This window comes from Muntiacus reevesi, chromosome 7 (genome assembly GCF_963930625.1).
Source record: "Muntiacus reevesi chromosome 7, mMunRee1.1, whole genome shotgun sequence".
Classification (NCBI taxonomy): Eukaryota; Metazoa; Chordata; class Mammalia; order Artiodactyla; family Cervidae; genus Muntiacus; species Muntiacus reevesi.
Window position 1 is genome coordinate 15858060 of NC_089255.1, and position 24944 is coordinate 15883003.

At 39.7% G+C, this 24944-nt stretch overlaps 1 protein-coding gene across 1 annotated transcript in view; it reads left to right on the forward strand.

The window, feature by feature from the left end:
* The first annotated feature begins 1979 nt into the window (after positions 1-1979).
* GLCE (glucuronic acid epimerase) overlaps positions 1980-24944 on the forward strand; it is a 110923-nt gene continuing 87958 nt past the window's right edge. The window contains exon 1 of the mRNA XM_065940197.1: positions 1980-2163. The gene's annotated coding sequence lies outside the window, so the exon portion shown is untranslated. The remainder of the gene's footprint in view (positions 2164-24944) is intronic.

Consider the following 24944-nt stretch of genomic DNA (forward strand, 5'->3'; position numbering starts at 1 on the left):
AGGACTTTTACTGTTGGTTCTTCCCTAAACTTACCTTCCACTGCTTTTCTGCAGGAATCCTCCGTGGGCCAATCTGGTCCACTCATATCCAGGCTTGGCCTACATCCTCTCCTCTGTGCTCAGGTTCACTCTATTTTCTCTGAAAATATTTTCTCTGCAGTTGTATAGGCCAACTACTATTTAAACAGCCAGCCTCATAGTCATGTCTCCTCCTCTAGATTCTTCTAACAGCTTTTTTCTGAACCATTCATTGACACTCAAAGCGTGGAATCATGTGTGGAAGCCATTTTTCCTTTCATGCACAAGGTATATAGCTATAAGGAGATGCCAATATGCAACAGTTTTTAAATGATGAAAGAGGATTAAAAAGACAGACAAACAAACAGAAGAGTAGCTAAAGAATCAGGAGAAAGTAGTTAGGCAAGTAACGAAGGAGGAGATGGCTGGCATTGTCAAAAGGCTGCAGAGTGGTCATTGGGAAAGATGCCCCAAAATAGAAAGAGGAATGAGGTCCTTTGTGACCACTGAAAGATCAGCCCATTGTGTGGGTGTAAACAGCAACAGCATTGTAGTGGGGAAAATAAGAGATGAGAAAGTAAAGACAGCAAATACAATTTAAAGAGTTATCTGAAAAAGTGGAGGTTGGATTGTTTTGTTCTGTGCAAAGGATGGAACAAATGTGTCTGTGGGAAAAAAAGAGCTAGATTAGAGGGGAACAGTGATATCAGGGAAAGGATAGTTGGTTAATCAAAATCTGGGAATGGCAGCCATCCAGGGCACAGGTGCAGGGATTAACCTTGATGAGGAGAAAGGACTTGTGGTAAAGGGAATGAATGCAGGCTATAGCACAGACATCCTAATCAAGAGACTGGACTTAAGGGTGAAGAAACTGGCTGTCACTGTAGAGGAAAGGCTAGGAAAGCCTGAATTTTCTTGAGCAGGTCTAAGATTTCTTACATAGTTGGTCACCATATCTGTGGATTCAACCAATCATGATATTCAAGGAAATAATTCCAGAAAAGTTCTAAAAAGTTGCAGCAGCAACTATTTACATAGCATTTACATTGTATCAGGTATTATTAGTAATCTAGAGACAATTTAAAGTATATAGGAGATAGGTTACATACAAATACAACAGTCATTTTTACACAAAGGACTTGAGCGTCCACTATTTTAGTAGCTGCAAGTATCCTGGAACAAATACCTCAGGATATTGAGAGAAGACTGTATTTAAATATCATATTCTTCAGTCTTTCTTTTTACATTTATTTAGTGCCCTGAGTGTGCCAGACACTGGTGTCCACAGAGATACAACTTTTCATGTAACTCTGGAATTTGTTATAACGATGAATCAGTGAGATTTACTTTTTACTCTTCTAGAAGGCTTTCAGTATAAACAAACACCAGTCGGAAGGGAGTCTTTTGTCAGACCAGAAGACCCGAGTAGAGGTTGAGAAAACACGGGCATCTCAACAATGGCTCCCTGTTAGAGATGGGAAGGGAGGAGAGGCCCAGAGACGGGGAAAACAGGTTTAGACCTGGGTAACCCGAGGAGGGTGCGCCTTCAACCAGGAAGAAGTGTGCCCCTTAAGCACTTCAGGCCGCGCTGTAACCAAGGGTAACAGCGCTTCAGCTCACGGCAGTGTGAAAACCACCTTCTTCCCTAACCAGATGTATCTACGGAGCCTGACCAGGACTAGACACAAGCCAAGATTCTCCATCCAAGATTCCTTCCCAAGAATTTCCTCTGCCCCTGACTACTTAAATGTCACTGCTCTTGCCCTAGTTTATTGATGCGGGGCTGGGGAGAGAAAAGCGGTGGGAGAATCACCTTCCCTATTTTATGATTGGTAGTATTAGACTCCAAGTCCCGCCTCCCACGCTGCCGCCAACAGGCTCTCAGAGTTGTCACTCGATTCACTGCGGCCGCCCCTCGTTGTGGCCCCGCCTCTCTCTGTGGCTGGGATCTCGCGGGAAGAGCGGCGGGTACGGCTGTGGCTCTGTCTCCAGGCTGCGCGCGGAGCGGGAGGGCTCTCCTCACACAAGCGCTTCCTCGCGGAGGGGTTGGAGCTGCGGCAGACGCAGGCCTGGGCCGCCCCTTCTCTGCCGCCGCCTTCTCTTCCTCAGCGTTCCCCGGTCCGCTTGCCCTACGACGCTGCCCAGGTGAGGAAGCCCGGAGCGCGTCTCCGCTGAGGAGCGGTCGGGGAGCGGGGACACGGAGCAGCCGGGGCAGGCGGGCTCCTGACGGGGGCGGCTCCGCGGGCAGCGCGGCGCTGCCTGGTGTGCGCGAGGCTTGGGGGGGTTCGGGAGTGAGGAGGGCGAGGACGCGGTGGGGTGGGATCCGGCTGCGGACGCCCAAGGGCGGTGTAGCGGGTGCCAGGGCTTCTCCGTGTGAGGAGGCGGTTTATTGGGGGTCTGGGGTCTCTTCCGGCTTGAGGTTCGGATGGGTGGCAGTGGTTTGGGTCCCGGGTCTTTGAGGTCGAAGGAGATTTACCAGGATCCTGCGGTTCCTTGAGGTAGTATAGCGAGGTTCTGGGTCAAGGGGTCCTTTTATCGCGGTCTCAAGCTCTTTTGGGGCAGAGGATTCAGTTTTAGCAAGGTCCTAGGTCTCTGAAGGGGCAGATGTATGGGATCTTGGGGGTACTTTGAGCAGGAGTGGGCTTCTTTTTTCACATTCCTGGGATAAAGAAGCAGTGTATTGGGGTTCTGTCTGTTTATCGGGGTCTCCGGCCAGGAGGGCGATGTATCTGCGTCCTGCAGGGGCCGGGACCGCCTTGGTGGGCTGCTGGGGGCGGAAGGGTTTACGGCAGAGACCAGCGTCTTTATTGGGGTTTCTCGTTTGCCCAGAGAGGGGCGGTAACTTGGCATGGTCCCCAGTTTTTTCGGGGGCGACAGGGCGAGTTAGCGGGTCCCCGGGAGATCTCGAAGGGAGGGTGCGGCTCTGCAGGCGCTGGATCGGCTCGTGGCGGGAAGGGAACTCTGGTGACATCTCGAGTTCACAGTCTGTGACTGGTCAGCATCCTGGAACAGATCTCTTTCTAGATGAGATTTACTCAATGCTTAGTTGAAGGATTGATCCGTGTTGTTGCCTAGTTGGAGAAATAGTGGAATTGTTCTGCAGTTTTCTTCTCTCTGCCCCGGGATCCCTGTGGGGGCGTGCTGGTTTCTCTGCTCTGGGAACCAGAGTGGCAGACAGCACCTTAAGTGGGCATGTAGACTTGTAGGTTCTTAAGGAGGCAAGTGTCCTCCTGGTGAGCGTGGAAGCCGCTGAGGATAGGGAAGGTTGTGCGGTTTTGGCTTCCTTTCCTAGGTTAGGGTCTGCTTTGCTGATCCTGCATTATTATATCTGTCCTGAAGTCCCGCCCGAGTGTTAGGCAGTCAAGTAGTGCTGGAAAGTGTGCCCTGGCTTCTCTCTGTCGTTTGAAAAACATTTGTGGAGAGGAATCTGTTCAGGTTCAGCCTCCAAGTAACGCATTGGAATTCGAAGTTCCAAAGCTAGAGCTCTGCAAAACCGTGGTTTGAGACCTGTAAGGATGGCTAACAGAACTCTTTTAAAGAATCCTGCTTAACAGTTTTATTGTATACAGTTAGTCTTGACTCATATGCAGAGTCCTTGGTAACTAGCCCAGACTTAGATGGAATTCAAATAAAATGACCTGTATACATGTGTATTATATATATATATATATTTTTTTTTTTTTTTTTTCTTTAAATGTTTAAGTCAGAAAGTCTGTGCTTTTGCTTGACAGTTCCCCTGGTTAGATGGCTCCTTTATCATAGAGGCCTGTAAATCAAGTCTGATGTGGCTTGTTTGATGGAACCTGTACTTATAGTAATTATGTAATTTGGGATAAACAGACAAATTAGAGTATGGCAAAGCAGAAAATTTTGCCAGCTTTAATCGTTTTTTTTTTGAGTGACAGTTTTCTTTTAATGATATTTCTTTTTATCTTAGAACCAGAAACATTAGTGACAATGTATTTAATTCTTGACTTTTATAATCATTTTAAAGAACAAGGGGGCTTCCCTGGTGGTCCAGTGGTTAAGAATCCACCTGCCAATGCAAGGAGCATAGGTTCCATCCCTGAAGACCTGCAACTAAGCCCATGCACCCCAAGTACTGCGCCCACTCTGCTAGAGCCTGTGCTGCACACAAGAGAAGCCAACGCAGTGGGAGCCCTTGCACCACGGTGAAGACCAGCCCCTGCTCACCGTGACTAGAGAAGGCACCTGTACAGCAGTGGAGACCCAATGCAGCCGTAAATAAATACATTTAAAAATTAAAGGAAAAAGCCAGGGAATTCTATATAGCAATATATAACTCTGAAAAGTTTTAAGTATTTTGGGGTTTTGTGTTAGTTTGGTTTTTGTTTTGATTGTAAATTAAACCAAAATGCCTGTTTGACTATTATAACTATCAAAACTGATCAGTTGAGCAGATGTTTGATTGGAATCACAGCCAAAAAATCCCTAAGCAGACCTTTGTTTCCCCATTATTTTTGAAAGCCAAAAATATATTAAGCAGATTTCAGTAACTTTTTAAAAGGCAGCTTTCATAATTTCTAAGTAAACATATTGATCAATCAACAAATATTTGGTTATCTGCTAGGTGTCACAGCATGTACCTCCATGTATAGTGATTACAGCTTTCATGAAACCTGTATCAAGAGAAAGAGACAACAAATAAATACATAAAATAATTGAGATGCTGATAAGAGAGAAATAAGCAGGATAGTTTTGGGATTCAGCTCACTTAAAAAACATTAACCCCTGATAACATAACTGGTATTAGCATCTTCTGTTATATAAGCATAAAATCCGTAAGGATAAACATCAAACTTAAAGTGTTTGGGGAATTCTTTAGGAGAGAGTTGTAAAGACATGGAAAGGAGTTATTAATTATATGTGCTGTGCTGTGCTTAGTCACTCAGTCATGTCTGACTCTTTGCGACACCATGGACCATAGTCTGCCAGGCTCCTCTGTCCTTGGGATTCTCCAGGCCAGAATACTGGAGTGGGTTGCCATGCCCTCCTCCAGGGAATCTTCCCAACCCAAGTATCGAACCCAAGTCTCCTGCATTGTAGGCCGATTCTTTACCGGAATTATATGCTTTTATACTATTTGAATTTATTTCAATAAGCAGAAATTACTTAGGTGTTAATTAGAGAAGTCTGAAGATTAAAACAGTTTGGTCACTGTACAGATTTGTGAAATGTTGCACAGGCGTTTTGTCAGTGTTGCCACTTCTGTGTTTACTATTGAAGGAAAAATGTATTTCATTTATCTAAATTTATAGGAATGGGATAGGGAGGGGAACACAACAGAATAAGAAAAAAGACTGAAGCCCAAATAAAATGTGAAAACATGTTAAAGATGTTGGATTTTTAATTATATGAAGATAAATTAATCTTTGATCTTTATTTTAAATTTCTTTTCTTTCTAAGAAGACTTCTTAAAAGTCTTTTTTAGACTCTCGAGAAGAATAAGTTGTATTTTTGTGGTGCCCCCTCTTGCTGTGGTGAGGCAGCAGGTCCTTTATTGTGGCACAGATTTCAGAACGGGATTTTTTTTAGTCAGACATATGGACATCTAATAGATACATTTTCTTGTGAGGTATATGAAGCATAAAAATAGTTTTATAATTCATTATTATACTGCTAAAAAAAATGATAATACCAGAGTGTCTTTTGGATTATCATTCAAAATTCTGAAGTCATAGATGGGACATATTAAGCCAGTTTCTAGAAGGGAAATCATAAGACATGAAATTCTGGTCTCAAACTGTGCTACTAACCATATGATCTTGGATAATTTCTTAGTCTTCAGGGCCTCAGTTTCCATATGCATAAAATGAAACAAAGAGCAGTCCCTGTCAGTAATCAATATAAACTCTAATGCCAGGGTTTATATTCCATGGTTTTTATGTTGCAGATCCACAGTATTATATGTACAGAAACCGATAGATGCTATGAGTCGCTAGTTCTCAGGATACAACTAGTTCCTTGTAATTTTTTTTATCATGCCTAATTTTAGGCCTCTTTTTTAAGATATATAGGAAATATTTAATTCACAAATATACATTCATGAAGGTAAATGACTTTCTTTTGATAATGTAGCTTTATCTGTTAAAGCTAAATTTTATCTATTATTTTCTTTCTGATCCCTGGTTCTGTAATGGAGTGTCTATATGATAATGTAATGTCCTTATTTAATTCTGTGTGTAGAATGAAGTCTCTAGTGGTTGACCCCCTTTATACTACTGCCAAGGTAATTTTTCTAAAATGCAAATATGTTCAGTGCTTTTTTCTTAAAACTTATATTTCTCCCTTAACTACAGTATTTAGTTCTATGGTTACAAGGCCCTTCATCATCTGGCTCATCTCCTGCATTTCTACCATCATACATCTCAAGCTCCAACTGTACTAATACCGTCAGTTTAGTGAAAGAGCCATACCGTTTCCTAACTCAGAACCTTCTTATATATTCTCCCTCCTACTCAGAATGCCTTTCCTTCTCCTATCTTGCTGACAGTCTACCGATTTTTCAAGATACAACTTAAGTGCTATCTGCTTTTTGAGTCTTCTGTGTGCTCTGGTCCTCCCTCTTCCAGCCCCACTGAGTTATTTACTCTCTCTGTTTTGTTCATTCTTTCCCTGTGTTTGTTAATATGCTGTAGTTATGTATGTGTCTCTCTTCCAGGACTCTAAAGCAGATGTATATTTGTCTAATTGGGGCTGCCCAGGTAGCACAGTGGTAAAGAATCCACCTGCCAAGACAGGAGACACAAGAAGCGTGAGTTTGATCCCTGGGTCAGAAAGATCCCCTAGAGTAGGAAATGGCAACTTGCTCCAGTATTCTCGCCTGGAAAATTCCATGGACAGAGGAGCCTGGTGGGCTACAGTTCATGGAGTCACAAAGAGTTGGACATGATTGAGCATGCATGCATGCACACACACACACGAATTTGTCTTATTACTTATTGAATATCTATTGCTTATTTTACACAGTTGGCTCTCATTACAGATTTGAACTCTCAGTGCCAAGCTTAGTATCTTCCAAATGTCTGAATTAATTGCAAATCTCAATCTTGCCCTGTTTTTCTAAAATGTTGGGCTTTCTAAATTATCTTGTTCTCTTGCCCCTATGACTGCAAACTGCTCTTAGATCTGTAGTATTTATACTCATATTTAAGTACTCCAGCACTGTAGGAGTTACGTGTTAACCGTTAAACTTGCAGAAAAATCATGCAGAATTTTGAGGCAAACACTAATCATAGTACCTAAAATTGCTAGGAGAGTTGTGAACTGGTTTCAGTATTTCAGATCTTGGACATCAGCGATTTGGTGGATATTTTACCTTTTCTGCTTTCTGTATGGCAAATGATTGTTGCTGATGTATATGGGTTTTTATATTGGTTTAATAGTTTCTTTATATACATTGGGCTTCCTGGGTAGCTCAAACGGTAAACAATCTGCCTGTAATGCTGGAGATCTGGGTTCAATCCCTTGAAGGAGGGCACGGCATCCCACTCCAGTATTCTTGCCTGGAGAATCCCATGGACATAGGAGTCTGGCAGGCTGCAGTCCATGGAGTTGCAAAGAGTCAGACATTACTGAGCAATTAACACTTTCACTTTCACACTTTTACTTTATATACATTACCTTTCATCCTCAAGACAAATCCTAAAAATTTAGTTAATTTTCTCAAGAAGTTAAGAAGCAGGCTATAACTGGCGCCAGGTCTGTCTAAATCCAGATTCTATGCTTTTTAGAAATACTACATTGATTCATGTTGATACTTGGCAGAAAACAACAAAACTTTGTAAAGCAATTGTCCTTCAAACTAAAAAAAAAAAAAAAATACTACATTGCTTTCTGTATATGAATTCTTAGTGTATTTAAAACTATTCATAGATATTTTACTCATTTTATAAATTGAAGTAGATTGTAATTGTTTATCCATTCAGCTTTTTTGAAAAAAAGCTGAAATAGAAGATTTGAGATTGATTGGCGTTTAGAGACCACTTAATCCAGCTCCTAGAGGGAACTGACATACACAATAACAGTTAAATGACTTGCTCAAGATCACACGGCTTTGTACTTGGTTAAGATTTGTTGTTATTAAGCTTGTTATGACTATTGGTGTTGTAAAACTATTATTTGAGAGAAAAGCAGGTGCCTGATTCTTGTCCCACCCTCCCACTCCCTGGCGAAGGAAAAAAGTCTAGAGTGGCTTTCAGAAAAATGATGATGAGGATCTCAGAGTCTTAAGGACATGGCTCAGAGAAAATCCTGACTTTGGATCATGACACATGGAGATGTCTTATTGCCTCTTCACTCACATAGTTCCCTAGACTTGGTTTCTTTCCTTCTTCTTTTTTCTTTTCAAAAATATATTCACAGCTTACTGATCTGCCTGATGAAGTGATTAGCAGCAGCCTAACTAATAACCAGTAACTGTTTACATGCCAATCATGTAACTAATAGGGATACAAAAAAGCATAAAGATCTAGTCAATACCCTGAAGAGGCTTAGTTTATTGGGAGGGGGAGGCAGTAAGTATTTAACTGCAATGCAGTATATAAGGATGCAACTCCAGGAGCTTAGAAGAAGGTAAATGTGAACTGGGCTAGTGGTTGTAGAAGTTTCTATGTAGAAAAGGTTTGGTTTAAGTTACTGTTGAAATGAAGAGTGGGAGGGAAAGACTAAGGAAAAGAATATCTGGCAGTGTGTGTGTGTGTGTGTATAATTTTTTTTTTTTTAATCTAACCCATGTTCACAACCCTTCAGCTGCAGTGGCCTCCTTGCTGTTTCAGAAGGCCTGGAACATATTCTTCCAGATATCTGTATGTCTCCCTCCCTTCTTTCCTTCAGGTCTGAATTAAGGTATCACCCGTTTTGTAAAAGTCTGCCCTGTTTAAAATGACAGCATCCCTCCCATGCATACCCTTCTGTCCCTTTTCCTTGCTTTGTGTCTTTTTTTGTGCTTTTCTGCAGTCCCACATACATTGTGTTTTTGTTATCTTTCTACCCCTACTATAACATAAGATCCACGAGGGCAGGGATTTTTACCCATTTTATTTAGTGCTATATCCCCAGCACCCAGAATATTACCTGTTACAAGGTAGCTGCTCACATATTTGTTAAAAGAATACAACAATCAAACTTTGAAGTAGTAAAATTATTTGATCTAACCTCTCTCTTTCTTGCTGGCTGGCATAGAGCAAGAGGAACTTTCTTTTCCATTAAAAACTTTTTTTCCTAATACTTGTTGTATACAGTATAGAAATCATGACATAAGAACTTGTACATATGTCATTGTGTAGTCACCAAGAACCAAGTATAGAATACTTCTATGACCTTAGCATGTTTTCTTATTCTCTCCTTGTTAGTACTTCCCAAAGGTAACCAGTATTCTGACTTCTATCACAATAGATTAGTTTTGCTTTTCTTAAACTTCATATAAATGGAACTAAATCATTTTTTAAGTTAGCAGGACTTCATTCTTTTTCATCGCTATGTAGCATTCCATTGTATGAATATATATATATATATATATATATATATATATATATATATATATATATATATTTGTTGTTGTTGTACTGTTTATAGACATTTGGGCTATTCCCAGGTTTTAACTTCTAGGAACAAAGCTTCTAAGAACAATTTTGTACCTAGCTTTTTGTGGGCATAAAGATTCATTTCTTGTCTAAAAAAGTTAACCTCATCTCTCTCTCTCTCTATGTGTGTGTGTGTGTGTGTTTGTGTGTATATAGTGCTGTTGTTACTTAGTCATTAAGTTGTGTCCAACTCTTTGGCAACCCATGGACTGTAGCCCACCAGTCTCCTCTGTCCATGGGATTTCCCAGGCAAGAATACTGGAGTGGGTTGCTATATCCTTCTTTGGGGGATCTTCCTGACCCAGGGCTTGAGCCCACATCTCCTGTATTGGCAGACAGATTCTTTACCACTGAGCCACCAGGGAAGCCCATAAATAGAAAGATAGATACATCTGCACGTAAAATTCTTAATTCCATGTGGTCCTCAGCACGTGCTGAAAAGTGAAAGTGTGTTAATTGCTCTGTCGTGTCTGACTCTTTGTGGCTCCATGGACAGTAGCCTGAAGATTCTTCTGTTCTTGGGATTCTCCAGGTAAGAATACTGGAGTGGATTGCCATTTCCTTCTCCAAGGGATCTTCCTGATCCAAGGATTGAACCTGGGTCTCCTACTTGCAGGCAGAAGCATCTAGCACATACTAGATGATCGTTAAATGATTGAAGATAAATTATTGACTAATCATGTACTGTAAGATGATCTCAAACTTATTTAAAAATGTTGGAAAATAGCTTCTGGTCCATATTTTTGTTTTTACATCTGACATAAAACATGTAGCACTTAACTTTGTCAAGATTCTACACATTTCTCTTTCTTTTGGCTAACCTTTTTTAAAACCATATTGTTTATTAGTTGCTGCCCCTTTTCCAGAAGATGGGTGAAATATATCCAGAAAAGAGAAAATTCAAAATAGTTAATTTTAAGGTGTGAGTTTCAGAACTGGTTTCCTGTTTTTTATTTTCTCAACATTAAAATGTCGTTTCTTTTCAACAGTTTGGTTCTACTATATGTATTTTATATATATATGTGTGTGTATATGTGTATTATATATATATATTTATTTTTACTATCTATACAGTTTGAAACAATGTGTGAGTTGTGTTTTGGGATGTGTCAAGTAAAGGCTTTCTTTTCTTTGATTGTGTGCATGCTTAGTCTCTCAGTCATGTCCAGTTCTTTGCGGCCCAAGGACTATAGCCCGCCAGGCTCCTCTGTCCATGGAATTCTCCAGGCAAGAGTACCAGAGTGGGTAGCCATTTCCTTCTCCAGGGGATCTTCTCGACCCAGGGCTCAAACCCAGGTCTCCCGCATTGCAGGCAGATTCTTTACCATCTGAGCTACCAGGGAGTAATTTTAGAAATGGCTTTAGTTGGTGAAGAATGCAAATGAGAACCCCTATGGTAATAAAAGAGATCATGAGAAATATTTTTCTAATTTTGGGGATGCTTTCAGTTCTCTTTTGAAGTGATTTCTTAGCTAAGACTTGAAAGATGAGTAGGAAACAAGGTGGATGAGATATCCAGCAGGGAATGGGGGTAAAAGCATGGTACTCGGGGAGCTGCATTTGCAGAGGGAGAGCAGGATAGATTTGGGAATCTGCAGGCAGTTCAGGAGGGTTAAAGCAGTGGTTTTCAAGCTGTAGTGTGAGTATGAATCGCCTGGTAGGAGTGAAGCTCAGGAATTTGAAGTTCTTACATGTTCACAGGTAGTGGAGATGTTGTGGTTCCAGGATCACACTTTGCAAACCACTGGGCCAGAGCCTGGGAAGCAAGAGAGAAGGAAGGAGTGGGGAGTGAAAGCAGGGACCGTATCATGGAGGATCTTATAACTATGAAAGTTCATAAGCAGTGGTATCCCACTGAAGAGTGCTAAGCAGAAAGGTGACCTTATGAGATTTTTTATTTTCTTGGGGACAGTAGTAGTGGAGTGGTGGAAATAATCTTTAGAGGTAAACTCAATCTCCATTTGAAACTATACAGATTAATGTCTGAGAAATTACAGTTAACCCATCCATTAATAATTACTGTTTTTTCCCACTAGCAAATTCAGTTCTTTTAAAGGGAAAGTTTGGTTTTATTTATTAATTTAGATGTTATATGTTTAATCAGTTTTTTCTTCCAGGGATATTCTTGTTTGTAATAAAATAAATATCATTACAATTTAACTCATAATTACATTGTTAACCCTGTTTGATAGAATTTGATTTTTGTTCATGTTGTACTATATATTAGTCCAGAGTCTTTTTTATTGATTAAAAAATAACCTAGCTGGTAGTGCTTATTGTATAGTAGGAGTGATCTTAATGATTCTTAGTTAGGTTGTCACAGCTTTCATAAATGTTATTAATTAGAAAATTTTATTTCATCTGTTTAAATATCACATCAGTTTTGCAGTATTATAAACTTAAGAATGTATGTGTGTGTAGCTTGTTTTTTCCCACCTAATTTTATAAGTTTCTAGGGACTCATTTTCGGAGAAGGCAATGGCAACCCACTCCAGTACTCTTGCCTGGAAAGTCCCATGGATGGAGGAGCCTGGTAGGCTGCAGTCTGTGGGGTCACCAAGAGTCGGACACGACTGAGCGACTTCACTTTCACTTTTCAGTTTCATGCATTGGGGAAGGAAATGGCAGCCCACTCCAGTGTTCTTGCCTGGAGAATCCCAGGGACCAGGGAGCCTGGTGGGCTGCCGTCTATGGGGTCGCACAGAGTCGGACACAACTGAAGTGACTTAGCAGCAGCAGCAGCAGCAGCAGGGACTCATTTTAAATACTTGGAGAAATGCAAAACACAAAATCTAATGCTTCAGCTCAAATATAAGCTTAACAAACATTATGGTACACATTCTTCCTCATTCCATGAATATATTGATTCATTTGTATACTGTTTTTCCTCCTATCATGAATTTATATAATAAAAATTTTCCTACTTTGTTAAAATTGCTTCAAAACTGAATTTTTAATAGCAGCATAAAATTCTGTTGAATGAATGTGTAATGATTTAACCATTCCCAATTATTGAATATTTTTTTCTTCTTCAAAGAACACTGAAGAAAATCTTTGTGCATAAATGTTTCTCCATACTTGATTATTTTCTTAGGATAAGAATAAAAATGTTTAGTCAAAAGCTAAGACCTTAAAAAAAAAAAAAAAAAAAAAAAAGCAGCAAGGAAATGTGTAGCCCCAAAATAAAAGTTTTCTTAACATGTTAAAAAAAAAAAAAAAGCTAAGACCTTAAAACAATTAAATATTGCCATATTACTTTCTAGAAAGGTTATCCCAGTTTACATACCAGTATCAGTATTAGTCTTAAAAACCTTTTCTAGGGAATTCCCTAGAATTCCTGGCAGTCTAGTGGTTAGGACTCCTTGCTTCCACTGTAGAGGACATGGTTTCAGTCCCTGGTCAGGGAACCAAGATCCCTCATGCTGTGTAGTGTGGCCCCCAAAATAAATAAATTAAAAAATTTTTTGAATCCAATTTAATAAGCAAAAATGATCTGACTTTGTATTTCTTTGATTATAATTGAAGAGCGTTGCAAAATTTTTTTAAAAGTTACCCATTAAATGAAAAGACCTTTAAAAGAAAACCACATGCATTATTTTATAAGGTAAAATATTTTAACTAGAATTAATGTTTTATCATAGTAGTTTTTTCTGTTAATAGATAAATTAATTTCTTGAATAGTTATTAAAAAAACTTACAAAATTCAAGGACCCAAATAGTCGCCCCAGAGACAACTACTGTTACCACTTTTTTATAGGTACTTCCGAGGTATTGTAAATCAAGTGTGTGTGTGTGCCAAAACATTAGACAAATTATGGAGAACATTCATTAAAATACTGTCTAGTTCAGATGTGGTATTGTGTACTAAATTGTGTACTAAAAATTAGAAAGGGTCTAAAAATGATTAGTATCTGGCTACTGGCCCAGAAGGAAGAAAAGCAGGGTCTGGCAGCATCTGGCTGTAATTTTCTATAAGACAAGTGGCCTTAGCTCTTTTTATTATTGGATCAATTCTTTGACAATAGCGCTTCTGTTTATAGTACTGATTCTGTAGTACTATTCCAAAAAGGAAAGCCAAGTTTTTGAAAATTAGACAGTTGATGCCTGAAAGAAACTCTTTAAAAGTACAAAAGCTGTTTTGAGATACATAGCGGCAAGATACTTTGTCTTTAGGTATTATTTTAGGATTTCTTTGGCAAGTACAGTTTTAGCGGAATTTTCATGACTTTGTTGCTTAACAGTGAAAGTTTGAGCTTGAATAGTTGTAAATGAAATTCATCATTTCCCTGAACTCTTATTTCCTAATTTGAAAACCAATCAGCCATGATACAAAGTATTTTAAAATATAATTTTTAAAGATTTTCGTACTAATAGTTTAAGTACTAATTTGTCTCATACAGTCAAAAATCTTTTTGAGCTTGACTTGGAGGCTGCTGCTAAATAAGTGATTTGAGCAATAAGAATCAGAAGGTTTAATTGGTTGTACAGAACTTTAGAGCTTTAGGGAAAAGATAATTGCTTTGGAGAGAGTTTTTTTTTTTTAAGCCCTTGTTTCTAAAAATAAAATAAAAAATATCTAAAAAAAAAAATTGTTTACTGAATACTAACTCTTTGTGGCCCAGGATAATTTAGGGGTATTATGAGAGTTTCTACTTGCTGGAATTCATGTCTCCTATTTCAGATTAATTATAAGACTGTAAAGGCTGCTAAAGAATTTGCACCTGTTAGTGGTTGGTAATATTTTAGTAGTTTTAAGAAAACCTTCCCTTGTGGCTCAGCTGGTAAAGAATCCGCCTGCAATGAGGGAGACCTACGTTCGATCCCTGGGTTGGCAAGATCCCCTGGAGAAGGGAAAGGCTACCCACCCCAGTGTTCTGGCCTGTAGAATTCCACAGACTGTATAGTCCATGGGGTCACAAACAGTCAGACACGACTGAGTGATTTTCATTTCACTTTAAGAAAACCAGAGGCAGGAAAAGATCTTGATTAAAAAAAAAATTTACTTTTGAAATAGTTATATATATGTATATATATAACAGAGTATAGAGAATTGTGTAGTATAAAGAATTCCTATGTACCTTTCACCCAGCTTTCTCCTAATGGCAGATTTATTGAAAATAAGGAATTAATCCTGATTTTTAAAAAGAATACAACAAACTTTTTTTTTAACACCTGTTATAATAGAGTGTTTTAGCTGCTGATACACAATGTTGGAAAAAATGTTGCAGGTAATAATAATAAACTGATGATCTTGGTGTCATTCCTGAACAAATTCTCAGATTATTGAACATATATATTTTGGTATATAATATTTTATATATTTTGGTATATATTTAGAAAACACTAATCACTGGGAGCCAGCTTGGGGTCACAGAGGACAAGTCATGCCACACTAGCCTCACTTGTGGCGCTAGTGGTAAAGAATCTGCCTTCCAATGCAGGAGACACAAGAGACATGGTTTCGATCCCTGGGTCAGAAGGATCCCCTGGAGGAAGGCATAGCAACCCAATCCAATATTCTTGCCTGGAGAATCCCATGGACAGTGGAGCCTGGTGGGCTACAGTACATGTGGTCGCAAAGAATCAGACATGACTAAAGGGACTTAGCACACATGTAAACTGGTATGTACATTAGGAGATGCTCTGGCCATAATATATTTAGAATTATAGCTACATTTGTTAGATTTTAAATTTTGTTCAGGGTAGATTTAAGCGCCTTATGTAGAGTGCCTCATTTAGCCCTGTTTTACAAATGAGGAAAGGACCCCAAAAGTTATACAGATAGCCTTTTATCATATTTTTGTATGATGGCTCAGATTATCAGCTTCTCATAGCAAAATTCAGGCTTATAGACTAAAGAAAGTGACAAAAACCCCTAGGCCAGCCAGGTATGACTTAGATCAAATCTCCTATGAATATACAGGGATTAGATGTAGTAAACAGTGTGCCTAAAGAACTGTGGATGGAGGTCTGTAATATCGTACAGGAGGCAGCGAACAAAACCATCCCAAAGAAAAAGAAAAATAGGATGGCAAAGGGGTTATCTGAGGAGGCTTTACAAATAGCTGAAGAAAAAAGAGTAGCAAAAAGCAGAGGAGAAAGGGAAAGTTACATCCAACTAAACTCAGAGATCCAAAGAAGTAGCAAAGAAAGACAAGAAGGCCTTTTTCAATGAACAGTGCATGAAAATAGAGGAAAACAACAGAAGGGGAAAAACTAGGGATCTCTTCAGGGAAATTGGAAGTATCAAGGGAACATTTTGCCCAAAGATGGACACAATGAAAGAGAGAAACGGGAGAGACTTAGAAGATGCAGAAGAGATCAAGAAGAGATGGAAAGAATACATAGAAGAACTGTACAAAAAAGATCTTAATGAGTCAGATAACTATGATGGTGTGGTCTGTCATCCAGAGCCAGACATTCTGGAGTGTGAAGTGTTGTGGGCCTTAGGAAGCACTTTTGCCAATAAAGCTAGTGGATGCAATGGAATTCCAGTAGAGCTTTTCAAAACCCTAAAGGATGATGGTATCAAAGTGTTGGCACTCAATATGTCAGCAAATCTGGAAGACCCAGCAGTGGCCATAGGACTGGAAAAGATCGGTCCTTATCCCATTTCCCAAGAAGGGTAGTATTAAAGAATGTTCAAACTGTTGGACAGTTGCACTCTTCACCCTTGCTAGTAAGGTCATGCTTGCATGCTAGGCTTCAGCATTACATGAACCAAGAACTTCCAGATTTCCAAGCTGGGTTTAGAAAAGGCAGAAGAACCAAAGATCAGATTGCCAACATTCGCTGGATCATAAAGAAAGCAAGGGAATTCCAGGAAAAAACATCTCCCTCTGTTTCATTGACTATGCTAAAGCCTTTGGCTATGTGGATTGTAACAAACTGTGGAAAGCTCTTACAGAGATGAAAATGCCAGACCATCTTACCTGTCTTCTGAGAAACCTGTATGCAGGTCAAGAAGCAGCAGTTAGAACCCTGTATGGAACAACTGATTGGTTCAGGATTGAGAAAGGATTACGGCAGGGCTGTCTGCTGTCACCATGTTTATTTAACTGGTATACTGAGCACATCATGAGAGATGCTGGGTTGGATGAGTTACAAGCTGGAATCAAGATGGGAAACATCAACAATGTCAGATATGCAGATAGCACTCTAATGGCAGAAAGCAAGGAGGAACTAAAGAGCTTCTTGATGAGGGTGAAAAAAGAGAGTGAAAAAACTGGCTTAAAACTCAGTATTAAAAAAAACTAAGATCATGGCATCAGGTCCCATCACTTCATGGCAAATAGAAGGGGAAAAGGAGGAAGTTGTGACAGATTCCTCTCTTGGGCTCTAAAATCACTGTGGATGGTGACTGCAACCATGAAATCAGAAGACAATTGCTTCTTGCCAGGAAAGCTGTGACAAACCTAGACAAGTGTATTGAAAAGCAGAGACTTTATAGTTTGTTGAAATAGGTCTGTATAGTCAAGGCTATGGTCTTCCCAGTTGTCACATATAGTTGTGAGAGCTGGACTGTAAAGAAGGCAGAGTGCCAAAGAATTGATGTCTTCGAACTGTGATGCTGGAGAAGACTCTTGAGATCCCTCGCACAGCAAGGAGATCAAACCAGTCAAACCAGTCATGGTAGCCAAACACCAAAAATCTATAATAGACACACACACACACACACACACACACACACACACACACACACAGAAAAGAATCCAGATATAATCCAAAGAATTTATCTTTGTTCATTATAGTATTCATTATAGTGCCAGAAGCCCTGAAAGTGAAAGTGACTCAGGCTGTCTAACTCTTTCCGACCCCATGAACTATACAGTTCATTTTTCTCTAGGCCAGGATACTGGAGTGGGTAGCCATTCCCTTCTTCAGGGGGTCTTGCCAACCCAGGGATCGAACCTAGGGCTCCTGCATTGCAGGGGGATTCTGTATCAGCTGAGTCATTCAGTTCAGTTCAGTCGTCAGTTGTGTCTGACTCTTTGCGACCCCATGAACCACAGCACACCAGGCCTCCCTGTCCATCACCAACTCCCGGAGTTTACCTAAACTCTTGTCCATTGAGTTGGTGATGCCATCTAACCATCTCATCCTTTGTCGTTCTCTTCTCCTCCTGCCTTAAATCTTTCCCAGCATCAGGGTCTTTTCAAATGAGTCAACTCTTCTTATCAGGTGGCCAAAATATTGGAGTTTCAGCTTCAACATCAGTCCTTCCAATGAACACCCAGGACTGATTTCCTTAGGATGGACTGGTTGGATCTCCTTGCAGTCTAAGGGACTCTCAAGAGTTTTCTCCAACACCACAGTTCAAAAGCATCAATTCTTCGGTGCTAAGCTTTCTTTATAGTCCAATGCTCACAACCATACATGACTACTAGAAGAACCATAGCCTTGACTAGACGGACCTTTGTTGACAAAGTAATGTCTCTGCTTTTTAATACGCTGTCTAGGGAAGCCCTAAATGACTCTTAATATGGGTCTGGTTAAATAACTGATGATACAATTATACAATGGGATGTCATATAACCATAAGAAAGAAAAAAGAGCACTTCTATATGAGCTTATCTATAAGACCTATTATTGGGTGAAAAACAGTGACAAGACAGAGTTATGTTATGCTGACATAACTACAGAAAAGATGTGTATGTGTCGGTTTAAATAAAATGCATATTCACACACTAATAAACATTTATGTTTCTATGTGCATAGATTTTTCTGGAGAAGTTAGGAGATTGGAAGTCCGAGATCTTAGTAAGACTGATTTGTTTTAGTTGTGTACACTTTTATTGTTGCTATTCAGTTGCTGAGTCGTGTCCGACTTTTTGCGACTCCATGGACTGCAGCACGCCAGGTTTCCCTGTCCTTCACCATCTCCCGGAGTTTGCTCAAACTCATGTCCCTTGAGTCGGTGATGCCATCCAACCTTCTTGTTCTCTGTCACCCTCTTCTCCTCCTGTCTTCAGTCTTTCTCAGCATCAGGGTCTTTTCCAGTGAGTCAGCTCTTCACATCAGGTGGCCAGAGTATTGGAGCTTCAACTTTGGCATCAGTCCTTCAGGTGAAGATTCGGAATTGATTTCCTTTACCATTGATTGATTTGATCTGCTTGTAGTCCAAGGGACTGTCAAAAGTCTTCTCCACAGGGTCCTCCCAGTGCACCAGGCCCGAGCACCTGACCCATGCATCCCACCTGGGCTAGTGGTCCGTTTCACCATAGATAATATACATGCTGTTCTTTCAAAACATCCCACCCTCACGTTCTCCCCCAGAGTTCAAAAGTCTGTTCTGTACTTCTGTGTCTCTTTTTCTGTTTTGCATATAGGGTTATCGCCACCATCTATCTAAATTCCGTATATATGTGTTAATGTTGTAAAGTGATTGGCCTCCAACTAATAAAATAATATTAAAAAAAAAAAAAAAAGTCTTCTCCAACACTACAGTTCAAAAGCATGAATTCTTCGGCACTCAGCCTTCTTTATAGTCCAACTCTCACTTCCGTACTACTGGAAAAACCATAGCTTTTTAATACTGCTGTCTAGGTTTGTCATAGATTTTCTTCCAAGGAGCAAGCGTCTTTTAATTTCATGGCTGCAGTCAGCATCTGCAGTGATTTTGGAGCCCAAGAAAATAGTCTGTCACTGTTTACATTGCTTCCCCATCTATTTGCTATGAAGTGATGGGACTGGATGCCATGGTCTTTGGTTTTTGAATGTTGAGTTTTAATTTAAGCCAGCTTTTCCACTCTCCACTTTCACCTTCATCAAGAAGCTCTTTAGTTCCTCTTCACTTTCTGCCATAAGAGTGGTGTCATCTGCATATCTGAGGTTATTGATATTTCTCCCAGCAATCTTGATTCTAGCTTGTGCTTCATCCAGCCTGTCATTTCGCATGATGTACTCTTCATCTAAGTTAAATAAGCAGGGTGACAATATACAGCCTTGATGTACTCCTTTCCCAATTTGGAACCAGTCAGTTGTTCCATGTCTGCTTCTGTTGCTTCTTGACATGTACACAGGTTTCTCAGGAGGTAGGTAAGGTGGTCTGGTGCACTTTTTATGCTTATTGTATTTTTCTTTTGGTTAAGAGTGTATTGTAAAAAATTTTTTTAATTTTTTTAAATTTTGAAGTAATTATAGCTTCATAGGAATTTCCAAAATTAGGATAGCGAGGTCCTATGTATTTTTTATCCAGTTCGCCTCAGTGGTAATATTTTAAATAACTGTAATACAATATCAAAACCAGGAAATTGACATTAGTACAATCTACAGATCTTACTCCTGTTTGACCAGCTTGACATGTTTTCATTTGCGTATATGATTTTTTGCAGTTTTATCAAGTGTGCATGCGTTTTCAGTTGCTTCAGTTGTTCTCATGCTTTGCAACCCCGTGGACTGTAGCCCACCAGGCTCCTCTGTCCGTGGGATTCTCCAGGCAAGAATACTGGAGTGCATGGCCATGCCTTCCTCCAGGGGATCTTCCCGACTCAGGGGTCGAACCCACATCTCCTGCAGCTCCTGCATTGCAGGTGGATTCTTACTGCTGAGCCACTGGGGAAGCCCCTTTATCAAGTGTAGCTCTGATAATCACCATCACAATTGAGATACAGTACTGTTCCATCACCAAAAAGATCCCCTAACCTCTGCCAACCACTTAATCTGTCTCCATTACTGTTTTGTCATTTCCAGATGTTATATGAGTGAAATCATACAGTATGTAACCTTGGAGATTGGCGTTTTAAAAATTCAACATAGTTCCCTTGAAATCCATCTAAGTAGTTATGTGTGGTATAATCCCTGGTCTTCTGTCTCTCTGTACTCACTCTGTACTTCTCTAGTACTGTATTCTGTTAACTCTAGCTGCCTTTGTCTTTTAGACTTTCAGCTCCATCTAAACTCAAAGAGTGTGTTGTGCTCTGCCTCAGTTCTCCCTTCCTGCACCATGGGTTGGAAACTCTCTCAAGGCTGGAAGGGGAAGATAGGGCTAATAATAGGGCTTATCTTTAATTGTTTCTCATTTCAGGGATCACTGCCCTACATTGCCTGATAGCCAATGTCTTGAAACTGTTCAATATATTTTCTTTTTCTATTTTCAGACTAGAGAGTAAATTTAGTCCTTGTTTCTCTGTTTTGGTTAGAAGTTGAAGATTTTGTATTTTTTTTTAATTTTTTTATGGTGTCAGTACATCTTGACAGGCCAGTGAACTTAGCCAACTTGAACTGAAAATGTTTGGCACATATATGTTATTTAGTAGTTGACTTATTGTACATTGTCCTGGATTAAATAAAATAGTTGTGCAAAGCTGCAGTCTTTCTAAATAACGACATATTTACAAAAAAGGTCTTGTCATCGTTCAGTCGCTAAATTGTGTCTGACTCTTTGTGACCCCGTAGACTGCAACACGCCAGGTTACCCTGTCCTTCGCTGTCTCCCGGTGTTTGCACATATTCATGTCCATTGAGTTGATGATGCTATCTAACCATTTCATCCTCTGCTGACACCTTCTCCTTTTGCCTTCAGTCCTTCTCAGCATCAGGGTCTTTTCCAATCAGTTGGCTCTTCGCATCAGGTGGCCAAAATATTGGAGCTTCAGCTTCAGTATCAGTCCTTCCAATGAATATTCAGGACTGATTTCCTTTAGGATTGACTGGTTTGATGTCCTTGTCATCCAAGGGACTCTCAGGAGTCTTCTCCAACACCACAGTTCAAAAGCATCAATTCTTCGGTGCTCAGCTTTCTTTATAGTTCAACTCTCACATCCATACATGACTACTGAAAAGCTATAGCATTGACTATATGGACCTTCGTTGGCAAAATGATGTCTCTGCTTTTTAATACGCTCTCTAGATTTGTCATAGTTTTTCTTCTAAGGTCCCTGGTAGCTCAGCTAAAGAATCTACCTGCAGTGCAGGAGACCCCAGTTCGATACCTGGGTCAAGAAGATCCCCTGGAGAAGGGATAGGCTACCCAGTTCAGTATTCTTGGTCTTCCCTGGTGGCTCAGAGGGTAAAGAATCCACCTGCAATATGGGAGACCTGGGTTAGATCCCTGGGTCGGGAAGATTCCCCTGGAGAAGGGAACAGCTACCCACTCCAGTATTCTTGCCTGGAGAATTTCATGGACAGAGGACCTGGCAGGCTACAGCCCGTGGGGTTGCAAAGAGTCAGACACGACTGAGTGACTTTGACACTTTCTTCTAAGTAGCAAGCATCTTTTAATTTCATGGCTGGAGTCACCGTCTGCAGTGATTTTGGAGCCCAAGAAAATAAAGTCTGTCACTGTTTCCGTTGTTTCTCCGTCTATATGCCATGAAGTGATGGGACTGGATGCGGTGATCTTTGTTTTTTGAATGTTGAGTTTATATCAGCTTTTTCATTCCTCTCTGACCTTCATCAAGAGGCTCTTTAGTTCCTCCTCACTTTCTGTCAGTAGAGTGGTATCTTATGTTGTTCATATTTCTCCTAGCAGTCTTAATTCCAGCTTGTGCTTCATCCAGCTTGGCATTTCGCGTGATGTACTCTGCATATAAGTTAAATAGGCAAGGTGACAATATACTGCCTTGACATACTCCTTTCCCAACCTTGAACCAGTCCATTGTTCCATGTCAGGTTGTAGCTGTTGCTTCTTGACCTGCATACAGATTCTCAGGAGACAGGTAAGGTGGTCTGGTGTTCTCCTCTGTTTAATATGTATATGCTTCTCTTAAGAATGGAAATGTTATCATTTATTAGTGATAATAGCCAAAATGTGGGCTTCCCTAGTGGCTCAGATGGTAAAGCATCTGTCTGCAAGGCAGGAAACCTGGGTTCAATCCCTGGGTTGGGAAGATCCCCTAGAGAAGGAAATGGCAGCCCACTCTTGCCTGGAAAATCCCATGGATCACGGAGCCTGGTAGGCTACCGTCTGTGGGGTCGCAAAGAATCAGACATGACTGAGCGACTTCACTTTTCACCAAAATAAAGGACCAGGAAGAAAAATAAAATAAGAGAAAAAAATTTCGTCATTTAAGGGAAGGAACAGATTTTTTTTTCAAAATTAGTTTTTAGAATGTGGAAGTATTTGTGTGAATACTAAGTATATGATATTTAAATAACCACACAACATCTGCGTGCAATTAGAGTATTTACATTTTGCCTGCTGTAACCTCACTTGCTATTTGCAGTGTTAATCTTATTATCCGTTTACTGGAATATATTTGTAGGACACAAAAATCAACTGTATTTCCTTCCTCCAAGACCAGCCACTGTTTACTGTTGGGTTTGTTTTCTTCTATTGTTTTTCCTATGCACTGTTTTTTTTTTTTATCTGTGCCTTTAAGCATGCAAACAAAAGGTATTATTATTCATTATAATTTTTTTATTTTGCTCTTTTACCAATATCCATGAGCATTTTCCCGTATGATAAAACATTTTTGAAAGCAAGGTTTTTTTTTTATGTTTGTCCAGTGTTCCATTGTCTATAGTAAATAAGTCAGTTTCCCTGTTGTTGAATGAGCAACCTCACCAGTGACCAAAGACTGAAAATAAAGTATAACTGTACCTCCATGAGAGGCATTCAAGTAAAGTGAACAATTGTAACTTCTTTCTTCTCTCTTGGTGCTATACGCTTTCTGTCTTTGCTTCTTTCTGCATGCCTATCCCATTCTTTTTTTTGCATTGTAGGTCCCTCTGTATCCTCATATTATCTGTTACCGCATAACTTTGGGTTGTACATGGTTTGACTTGCCATGGCACTAACTCCAACTCTGAATATGTTTCCTCTTACTTCCAAGGTCACTATATTTAACTTAGTCACTCTCTTTATGTCATTTTCCAAATTATAGGGAGAGAGACTATAGCTCATTTAGTTTAGGTGAACCAGGTGACTTGGCACATAGGGCTTTACCATTCAGGAGCTGGGCATGGTGGGTTCTCTAATACACGAGTATGGTCTTGGAGGCAATTATTGGTATATTGGCTGCAGTCTTTTAAAAAAGGCTGACTATGTGCTCCTTGAGGGTAGATTCAGTACCTTGCACTTAATAAGACCTCTATAAAAAGATTTAAGGGGGCATTTTTGCTTTGTATCTGGTGGTGTAGGAATTTTGCATAGTACTTTATTAATGTGGGACTTTAATTAATATGGGACTTTAAATGTGTAAGAAGTCAGTCTTCAAACTTGATTATTAAGTTTGTTTCATATAGATATCTGTGGAAGTTGTGACAGGTATATCAGTTACTGCTGTTAGGGCCATATAATTCTGCTTGCTGTTGTGACTTTTGGTGTCTGTGTCAATCAGGGTTCAATCAGAGAAGCAGAACCACTAGGAGATATGTTTAAATACATAGTAGATTAACATGTATGTGGAGTATATGTAGTAGATATACAGATTATGTGTGTGCGAGTGTGTGTAGTGCATAGTGCATGTATTGTATATGCTTATTTTATAAGTTTTTGTGTCAGAGATATATGTACTAGGTATCATTTTATGTTGTAGATACCTATGGCACTTTATATTCCTCTTAACTGCATGCTATAGACTGATTGTGTCTCCCCAAATTTTGTATGTTGAAACCTAATTCCCAGTGTGAGGATATTTGGAGATGGGTGTTTGTGGGGGAAGGTAATTAGGTCATGAGGGCAGAACCCTAATGAATGGGATTAGTGTCCTTACAGAAGAGGCCCCTGAGAGATCCCTCACCCTTTTCTGTCATGTGAGGACATGGCAAAAAGATCATCAGTGAACCAGGATGAAGGTCCTCACGAGACATGGAATCTGCTGGTGCCTTAATCTTGGTCTTCCCACCCTCCTGAACTGTGAGAAATAAGCATTTTTTGTTTAAGCTACCCAATCTATGGTAGTTTGTTACAGGAACCTGAGCAGACTAAGACACTGCATTTAACATATGATTTGTATTTTAAGACATATGAAACCATTCATTCCTCTATTTAAACTTCGTTATGACAGGGACTATGAATTATTAATTTAAAAAAATCCTTCCATTTCCTTAGATACATTTAGGAATTTGTTAGGTGAATATTCAAAGATTATTTTGTTGGGTTATTAGAATCCTTTGTATTTAAATCAAAACCAACCAACCAACCAAACAAACACTATTTTCCCTTTGAGAAAACCTAAGGCTTATAATCTATTTTGTAAAGTTTTTTTTTTAAAAGGTAAAATGCAAACTTATGTGAACTTTCATTTTGCTTTTATTTCTACTATTAAATTGCTTTGAATGTATTTTACTAATGATTTAGTGTTCTCAGTCCAAATCACCTTCCTGGGATCAAATCTTTTGTTAAAGAAAAATGTCAAGCCAGGGTTAGGTAATAAC